The sequence below is a fragment of the Oxyura jamaicensis genome, chromosome 17 (genome assembly GCF_011077185.1).
Source record: "Oxyura jamaicensis isolate SHBP4307 breed ruddy duck chromosome 17, BPBGC_Ojam_1.0, whole genome shotgun sequence".
In the NCBI taxonomy this organism is placed as follows: domain Eukaryota; kingdom Metazoa; phylum Chordata; class Aves; order Anseriformes; family Anatidae; genus Oxyura; species Oxyura jamaicensis.
The window spans coordinates 9,386,323-9,394,740 of record NC_048909.1 but is presented as its reverse complement, the minus strand read 5'-3'; the positions used below and the strand labels follow the sequence as shown (position 1 = coordinate 9,394,740).

Here is an 8,418-nt window from a genome sequence, read left to right as displayed (position 1 = left end):
ACAAAGCAGGAGGTAAAGGTAAACAGCACTGCAGGAGCCTCCTGCAAGTCTGCTTGAAGCCATGTCTGCGGGAGTTGGGTTGTGTGCACGTGGGGCTGATGCCACTGCCAGCGTGGCAGGAGCGCTGCAGGGCGATGCGCAGCGTGCCCCTGAACGCCCAGCTCACCTCTTGCCAGCTGTAGACTGCTGCAGTTCCTTCCCCCAGCTCATCCTTCTCCACGTTTCACTCGTACCTTTAACTTGAGGGCTTGAAAATATGCTGAGGTTCATTCTCCTCTCTGGATGTGACTGCTTTTTTCCTGGCTTTGTCCCTGTCCCATAAAAAAACCCACATCAGATTGATTGTTTTTTTCTGTTTAGCTAGGGTTTTGCTTGTGATGTGGAAAACTTTGCACTGGCAAGTATTTTGCTGTTTCTTAATATATTGCTCTAAGAGCTTCTAAATGGGTTTCCTTCTGCTACATCTCCCCACCTCTCCAATTCCAGATATTGTTTTAATTATTTTGTTTCATGAGATTTCTTGTTTGCTTTCATATACTTCATCCAAGTATCAGTATCTCCATACTATGTACCAGAAACCAGTATCTCCATACTATGCACCAGAAACCAGTGGTACAGTCCCCATACAGATTATATAGTCATTAATCAGTGATACAGTGCCTTAATGAGCTATAACTGCACATGCATGAGGACGTGGATTTTATGGCTCATGTGCTTGATATCCGTCATACAGAGCAGACTCACCCCTCATGTGGTTGTGTCGGAAATCCAGAAAGGAACACGATCCTTAAAATCAGTCCGCTGTTAACCAGTGTTTGTGAGCTACCACCTGCAGTAATACACACAGAAGTCATTGATATGTTCGCAACATTACTCAGAAACAACTGAATTTTCTAACTTCTTGCATTTTTAAAGCAGTTTTTCCTCCACACAACAAGGGAGTTGTGGGAAGTGACCCAGGCCAGCAGGCGCACCACAGACAGCTGTTGTTTTTCTTTCTCTCTACATCATGTCATCAGAGAGGAGCATTGTATGGAGACAGTGCCCCCCTGGCATTGGTTTTTACAAAAACAGTTCCTATGCTATCAACAATGCCTTCACTGGAATTGCAGGGGAATGTAACAATGACAGGGTTAACGACAAAAGCCGAGTCAATACTTCTCCTCTGTCATCGCTGTAACTAAAGAATATTGCTGTTACCCTTTTGTTTTAGGAGAACAGTGTCATCTGGAGTATTTTAGAAAGACTGAAAACTCTGCCATTTTGATTGTGCTATCTAGCAGAACTGTGCACAGCCAGGCAGGCAGTGCTGAGCCTTTCATGAAGTCAGGAATACACATTGCAAAGTGGCGTGAACACCGCTGCACGGTCACACGTTCCCTTTTCCTAACTCGAGTTACCTACTCGATGCTCTACATCATGTCCCAGTCAAGCAAAGGAGCTACAAAGGGGTAGGTTCATTAGTGCTAATTGTGTGAAATTCTGCTTTTTTCAAAATGTGTTTTGATTCCAAGTATATATGTTTAATTCTGTTTTTAATTAAAAAAACATTATAATGCATAACATGAATTGCATTTACACCATAATCATTACACAGCTAAAGCAGAAGTTCTTTAGCTGTCAGTCAGATATGATTAGCATAAAATCATTCAACTTTTACAAAATGCTGTTCAATTTACTTACTTATTTTGAAATATATATATATGTTGTAATGTTTCCATGGCAATTTTAGGTCCCAGTTGCCACAACAAACATATTCAATTGCAAATGCAACTACTGCTGGGTTGTTGACCGTACCAAGAAGTAATCTTGGCGTACTTAAACAGTTGAGGTTGTTGCTTTACAGGAAGAAACCTCTTTCACTGCAGAGCCCGTGAGACGTGGGATTTTACCCCTAGTAGAATCAAGATCGCATACTGATGTCAGGAGGAGCCTGGGGATTCGCCCCAACAGAAGGGCAGATACTTTGTGAGTGAGACAAATGATTGTCGGGTGCCAGCTCCATGTTCTGCACCTGCAGGTACTACTACATAACTGTCCTTCATCCATTTGAAATCAGTGCACAAATATCTCAAGGTATTTGCTACTAGCTTCAATCATTGCTTTCTATTCTTGAGAGGCTCCTCAGGGATCTAATCTTGGTTTGTGCGAGACAATTGACTCACACATTGTTTTGCCACTTTTAAGATCTGGCCTGTAAGTATGTTGTCATATCAACCAGGAAAACCACACAACTGGCAGGTCTTTGAAAGGGTGACGCTGGTATTTTACAGACAGTTCTGTTGCTGTAACAATGTGGGGTTTGGGGGGCCAAGATATAAGCTCCGTGCTAAATGCTGCATGGAAGTTTGAATGCAGCATCAAATGTTAAGCTAAAGGAGAAGTAAAGCAGACATCACAGTTCAAATGTGATCTCCTAAGTAAGTCAAAGCCAGCGTGGCTCAGCTTTGTTTTCAGGATAAAAGGAGTCACGCTGAGCTCTGGCACTGTCAGCTGGAGCCGCTGCTGTATGTGCTTGAAAGTTAGTGTTGAATGAAAGGTGGGCAAAGGGATGTATTTCCATTTCATACTTCCATTCACTGCCTTCAGTGATGTACAACATCAGCAGAGAGAATCCGGCTGATTTGCATGTACTTAACACCAGAATTACTGTTGGCACAAGTATTCTTGTACTATTATTAAACTTAACTTGAAGCTTTGAGATTGTGTATGTGCAAATGAAAAAAAATGATTTTGGAATACCTATTTTCCAAGAGATTAAGGAACTAAAAAAAGATAAAGAAGGAAGTAAAAAAAAAAAAAAAAAAAAAAAAAAAAGATCACGAAGACATTTCTACAGACACCACAAAGCTGAAATGGTAAGATATGAAAGAAGAACCTAGAATCGTAAAATACAAGAAAGGACTGATTAGTCATTTCAGAGCAATACAACTCTCACAGAAGTATTGTATATCAGAATAGTTCCTGAAATATCCCTTGCTGCTTCTTCTTTCTGTACTTGCCTACATAAACTTGAACACAGCCAGAAAAAGAAGCTGGAGTTTACGGGCAGAAGAAAGACAGAGAAACCACATCTAAAGAAACATACATTACTTTAGCTGCTATTTTATTGGCTGTATTTGTGATGTTACAGTTTAAATTCTCACCATCTGGTCATTGTTACTTCTGGATAACTTAGATTTTCCTAACTATTGCTAACTGCTGCTTTCATGTTGTCCTATAAATGCCAGCTGTGTTTTTTTTGTTGTTCTGTTTTGTTTAGTTTTGTTTTTTTTTAGCTGTGGTTTATGGATCATTTTTTTATTTTATTTTTTTACCATACAAAGTAGTATTTCTTGTAGGTTAAGCAAACTCATGTTAGTAATTCTAATATCAAGAACCCGTGTTATGACTTCACAGCAGCTGTTGTGACTGCAAATAAGGAACTAGTGACCAATTGCTTGACATTTCCTCAGTCTAAGTTGCTGAGCTTTTCCTCTATGCACAGAATTCCAGCCCGTTTTTACCATGCATACGGAACACTGGAGGCCTACTTCTGCCATTTGAAAGTCTGCATATTTTTCTACGTTGCTGTTTTCTGCGTTTCTATGTTGTTGCTGCCTCTTACTGTTTCTGGGTGCTGATGAGTGGGTGAACATTTCCAGGTTGCAACAGAAAGGCAAATACTCACCAGTTTCACGGAGCCCTGCTGTTACTTGTGTGCACGTGCAAGCTGAGCAGTCCAGGAACTGTGGCTCTAGAGATCCAGGAAGTAATGGCATAAATTCACCACCTCACAGGGGCGTTACAAGATCCCAATTGCAGACTTTTTTTTTTTTTTCCTTCTATTTTATCTGTAAAAATCTAATTGAACAAAGAAACAAAAAGTTGTCTGAGATGCAACAATACCTGTTTAAAGCGATGGTCCTACTGAAGTGGGAGCATCCTTACGATTTGAACCATCAGAAAAAAAGCCTGGCTTCTATTTCCATCTTTTTGGTATATTTGTGTCCTAGAGCAAGGCCCTCAGTCACAGTGTTTTTCAGCTTCTGTATTTTTAGTATGGGCATTATAACAGCTTCCTTCATAGGAATGTTGTGAAGATTACATTTTGTTTTGAAAGCACTTACTCAGAATTATATAACAATTAAACCTATTACTGGTGAAACTGTTAATCATAGTGTGAGAGGGAGATCCCGTACATTTTATTATATCAAAGGTAGAGACTTTTGAAAATATAAGAAGAAATGTTACATTTTAAGAGAGTGTCTAGAACAATAGTAGGAAAGGGACCTAACGTAGGGTTAAAACAATATATTGTTGACAGTTTTTACCAGTAGGGATATAATATTCAGAAGAGCTTTGCAGAAGAAATCATTTGTTTGGAGTATTTAAAAGCAGCCCATTGCAAAGGGAACACAGTGTTTCTCTTAGGAACAGCTATAAAGCAGATATTAGTTCCCTTCTGCTCTGAAAACGTTGTAAGTGTTCTTCATTTTTCATTATCCGTTGGTCCTTGGGCTGAGCTGTGTCACAAGGCAGAGCTAGAGTCCTGAAGAAAGGTATGATGACTTTTCTCCTCCAATCTCAGAAATACTCATGCTAAGTAAGCCGCAGCTTCAGTTATTAAAGAACATGGATGTCTGCATTTCCTGGGGCCAGCTTTAAGAATCAAGAGCTCTGTTTTGCTCCCAGTGACTCTGGGGATAGCAGAATGATGCTGAGGCTGCTGACAACTATTCTTGTTCAAGGATTGAACAGACTGCGGGGAAACCAAAACTTCCCGGCCTGGAGGTGGCTCTGACCAAGTGGAGTGGTTAAAGCAAGCCTTCTCACTGCTCTCCTCGTTATACAGAAAGTATCTAGAGGAAGAAATGACCGTAACTTTCTGTACGGTTCAGTTCCACGTTCTTCATGAATGTCAACATGTAATTTAATCATTATTTTAAAAGTATTCTAACAAGGATGCAATCTAAATCAAGGAAGCAGATATTATAGATTATTGTATATAATTTATTTGAAAAGAGCAGAATCCACAAACCTATCAATTGTATTAACTCCAAGTCTTTACTTTATCCTGGGGTTTGTGGTAAAAAAAATAAATCCAAGAGCAGTGCTTATGTGACCAGAAAAATTGGGCACTGTTCTTTCTTGACAGAGACTTCAGAAAGAGACACGTAGAAATGGATTTTCAAGAGCAGGCTGCATTGACCTAGCAGAAATCCACAAAGAAGGGTGGGACGATGTGCAGTATTTCATCTCTGGCAATTTGGTATTGTTACCAATTTAGTGGGTTTTAATTACTGTTGTTAGGTTCTGCCCAGATGTTCAGAATGAATAAGCTGAAGTCAGCCTTTTCTCAGTAACTGTTATTGAAAAAGTGCTGCAAGCTTTCAAGCACTCACAAGAATAAAAGAATCAAAGAAGAAATATAGATGCTATTATCCAGTCTTCTGTCTTGCTTCCATCTTTTGTGCACTTTAAACTTTAGAGGAATATTTGATAAAAACAAACAAAATGATTCAGAACCAGACCCTTTAAAGCAGATCTGTATTGCCTCTTAGCTCATCTGGCAAATGATGACAGTTTTATATAAAATACGTCTGGGAGTAAATCACAGAAATTTGAGTTTCAGATAAAAAAATACCATCTTGGCTAGATAACGGCTTCTAATCTTCTTTGTTGCTAATAAGAAATAACAATAATTATATTACAAAAGTGCTTTTCATTCTGGTCAGGATTTAAGTATGTTCTCCACAACCCAGCCCTCAGATTAAAGTGATTTGGGGAGTTGTTGACTTAATCCTGAAGACTCGTCTGCGGCCACTGGAGGGGAGAAGTGCTTGTCCTGTTAGTCACAAAGGTGCAATGCCCTCGTGTTTTAGGCAAGCAGTTCTGAACCGGGCGATGGCGTTGCTCAGCCCTACCGGAGAGCCAGGGGCACTCTGCGGTAACTCCATGCACTTTTGATGTCTGCAGAGTGAAAGGGCCAGGACTGCTTGGAATTTTCACTGGAAAAGAAGACAGAAGGCAAGCCAGGTCCTCACACCCTTTGCAGGCTGTGAAGGCTGTCATCCTTCCCTGGGCATCACAGATAACACTACCTGTCATGACTTGCATCTCGTGAAAACATGAAAGCTAACACTGTTCAACGAACTACCAAGATGGAACATTAAATAAAAACTGTGGATTTTTGTGTGATTTTTTAAACAGTTGTAATTTTAAAACCTGTTAAGGAAACGTTATTATCTGTGTTAATAATATCTGGGGAAATACCCAATGCTTAAAGGAATTCTATTTTTTTTAAGACAAAAAACAGGCTGTAACTGGGTCAAAATCATCAGATCATTTTCCGTTTAAAGACTCCCTCTTGTGGAAATCATTCTTACTGACCCGTTTTGACCTATTTTTCTAGTAAAAGTCACTCCATGTAAGGTACTGCAAACCTTTAAAATGGCTCTGTTGCACAGTGTTAACTATTTAGAAGTTAAGACCCTGATACTAACAGCTGTGAAAAAAAAGCTAACTGATAATCATACAATAGTCACATATTGCCAGCAGATTTTATATCTTCCTACTGAGACCTTTTCTATTATCATTATTCATAGTATTATATGTTGTTTTTTTCTTGTAGACACAGCGGGGAAAAAAAATAAGAAACTAGTTGTTTTTCATGCATGTTTTTTACCCTGCTAAGAGCCTTCTGCCCAGATGATGTGGAACTGAGAATCCTGTGCCTCCCCGGTAGGATTGAGTAATGTGTCAGGGAAGGGGTGATTCATAGAAAGCAGTCACTTCAGAAAACAGGGAATTCCCTGCACGTTGCTGTGATGAGAAAATGGGATTAGTAAAGGAGATGGAAAATACCCATTCTGGAAAGATATTTCCATGGGAAAGTTGATAGCAGCGGCACGCTGCTTTATGTGAAGGTGCAATTTGAATCTTGGACATGGAGACACAGCAGAGGTTGATGTTTTCCATAATGTGAGACTGAAATCAAATCCTTATTATCCTCTAGTCATCTGTTAGGGGAGGAGATTACATTATTTAGATTCAGTGTCAAATATGTATGTGGGCAAGAAGCACTATTAGCTCTTTTCAGTCACACTTAAGCCTTAATCAACTTCCAGTTCTGAAGTAAGTAGAATCCCTCTGCTTGCTGTAATTGCATCTGGTTGCTTTTGTGCCCTGAAGCTGAGGAGGCATCCTGCTCTGCCTCAGCAGCACGGCGGGTGCTGCGTGGCTGCCCGCTAGCAGCCCCTGCAGGAATTTCTCTGCAGAGCTGTAACTGCCTTCGGCAGGTTTAGTAGGCCCTAAGGCTGTCCAGAAAGAGTCTTGAAGGAGTTTCAATTAAATGCAACGTAGAGAAAAAGTGAAAATCTGACAAGCAGTCTGGAATGTTATTAGTCTTAATTTTGAACGTCTGAACTCCTTTAATATTACGTTTCTACAATTTCTGTGTTCACATGCTGGAAGTCTGTAAATTGAGCTGCGCATCTGCTAAGTTTATGGAATCGGAAATTCATAGAATTCTTTGTAATGATACTTTTACTGCATTTCTGCATCTCCTGAGCCATGGATTTTATTTTTTTTTAAATCCTACAAGCTGTGGGATTTGTGCAGCATGTTGTATTTTTAGTTCTTTAGCATGGCCTGCACTGAGTGCTTAAAGAGCACATTTAAAAATGCAAAGCTAAAATTAACAAGCTCGTTAAAGCGTTCCAGGGGACGTTATAAAAGAAATGAGATAGGATATGGATTTTACTGGAACGGGAAACAGAAAAAGTGCTTCCTTAGTTCCTGCACTATTCTGTGTTTCGGTGCCTGGGTGCTGTATGTGCCTGAGCCTCTGCAGCTGCCCCTGCCCAGCTCATCCTGAGGAATTCCTGGGCTGCGGGGACTTCGCCAGTGGGGCCGGCGTGTGGGAGCTCTGCGACCGGACAGGCAACGTGGGTTTTGCAGCTAACGTGTGACCTACCTCGGGGTCTTTTTCTTTACAATCCATCAGCGTTTGGGCTCCTAGACGTTATCTAAGGACAAAAATTGGAAAATAACCGTGAGGCCCGTTGTCAGCCCGTGACGGCTGAGGCGGGCACGTCCCCGGCCCGCAGCCTGCCGCCATTTTCTGCCTGCCGGGGGCTGCCCGGGACCGCGTCTCTTTCCCTCACAAAAACCACAAATTCCCCTCAGCGCCACCTCATTCCCCATGTGAGCCTCACACACGACCCCGGCCCAGCGAGACGCTGCCCTGCCAACGGACCCCGCGCGTCCCTCGTTAATTTTTCCCCTCATTAACTCGCCGCACCCGGAGGGCGCCCGGCCCCTCCCCCGCTCACCTGAGGCGGCGGCGGCACGGCCTGAGGCGAGGCCCCGCCCCCCGCCCCGCCCGGCCCCGCCCCTCGGCGCGCTCCCGGCGCAGGGCGTGAGGTGGGGGGGACA

At 41.8% G+C, this 8,418-nt stretch overlaps 1 long non-coding RNA gene across 3 annotated transcripts; it reads right to left on the bottom strand.

Annotated features, from left to right (window-relative positions):
• Positions 1-172: 172 nt before the first annotated feature.
• On the bottom strand, positions 173-8,352 carry LOC118175559. 3 transcript variants are annotated; one of them, XR_004755015.1, is made up of 5 exons: positions 8,316-8,347; positions 7,958-8,009; positions 3,671-3,843; positions 745-829; positions 173-311 (listed from the first exon to the last, which is right to left on the bottom strand). It is a non-coding gene; the product is annotated as an uncharacterized LOC118175559 (long non-coding RNA). The 3 variants fall into 3 exon arrangements; XR_004755016.1 differs by lacking the exons at positions 173-311; positions 745-829; positions 3,671-3,843 and adding exons at positions 4,193-5,990; positions 6,668-7,001 and having other exon boundaries at positions 8,316-8,352; XR_004755014.1 differs by lacking the exons at positions 173-311; positions 745-829; positions 3,671-3,843 and adding an exon at positions 6,573-7,001 and having other exon boundaries at positions 8,316-8,352.
• Between the last annotated feature and the right edge of the window lie 66 nt (positions 8,353-8,418).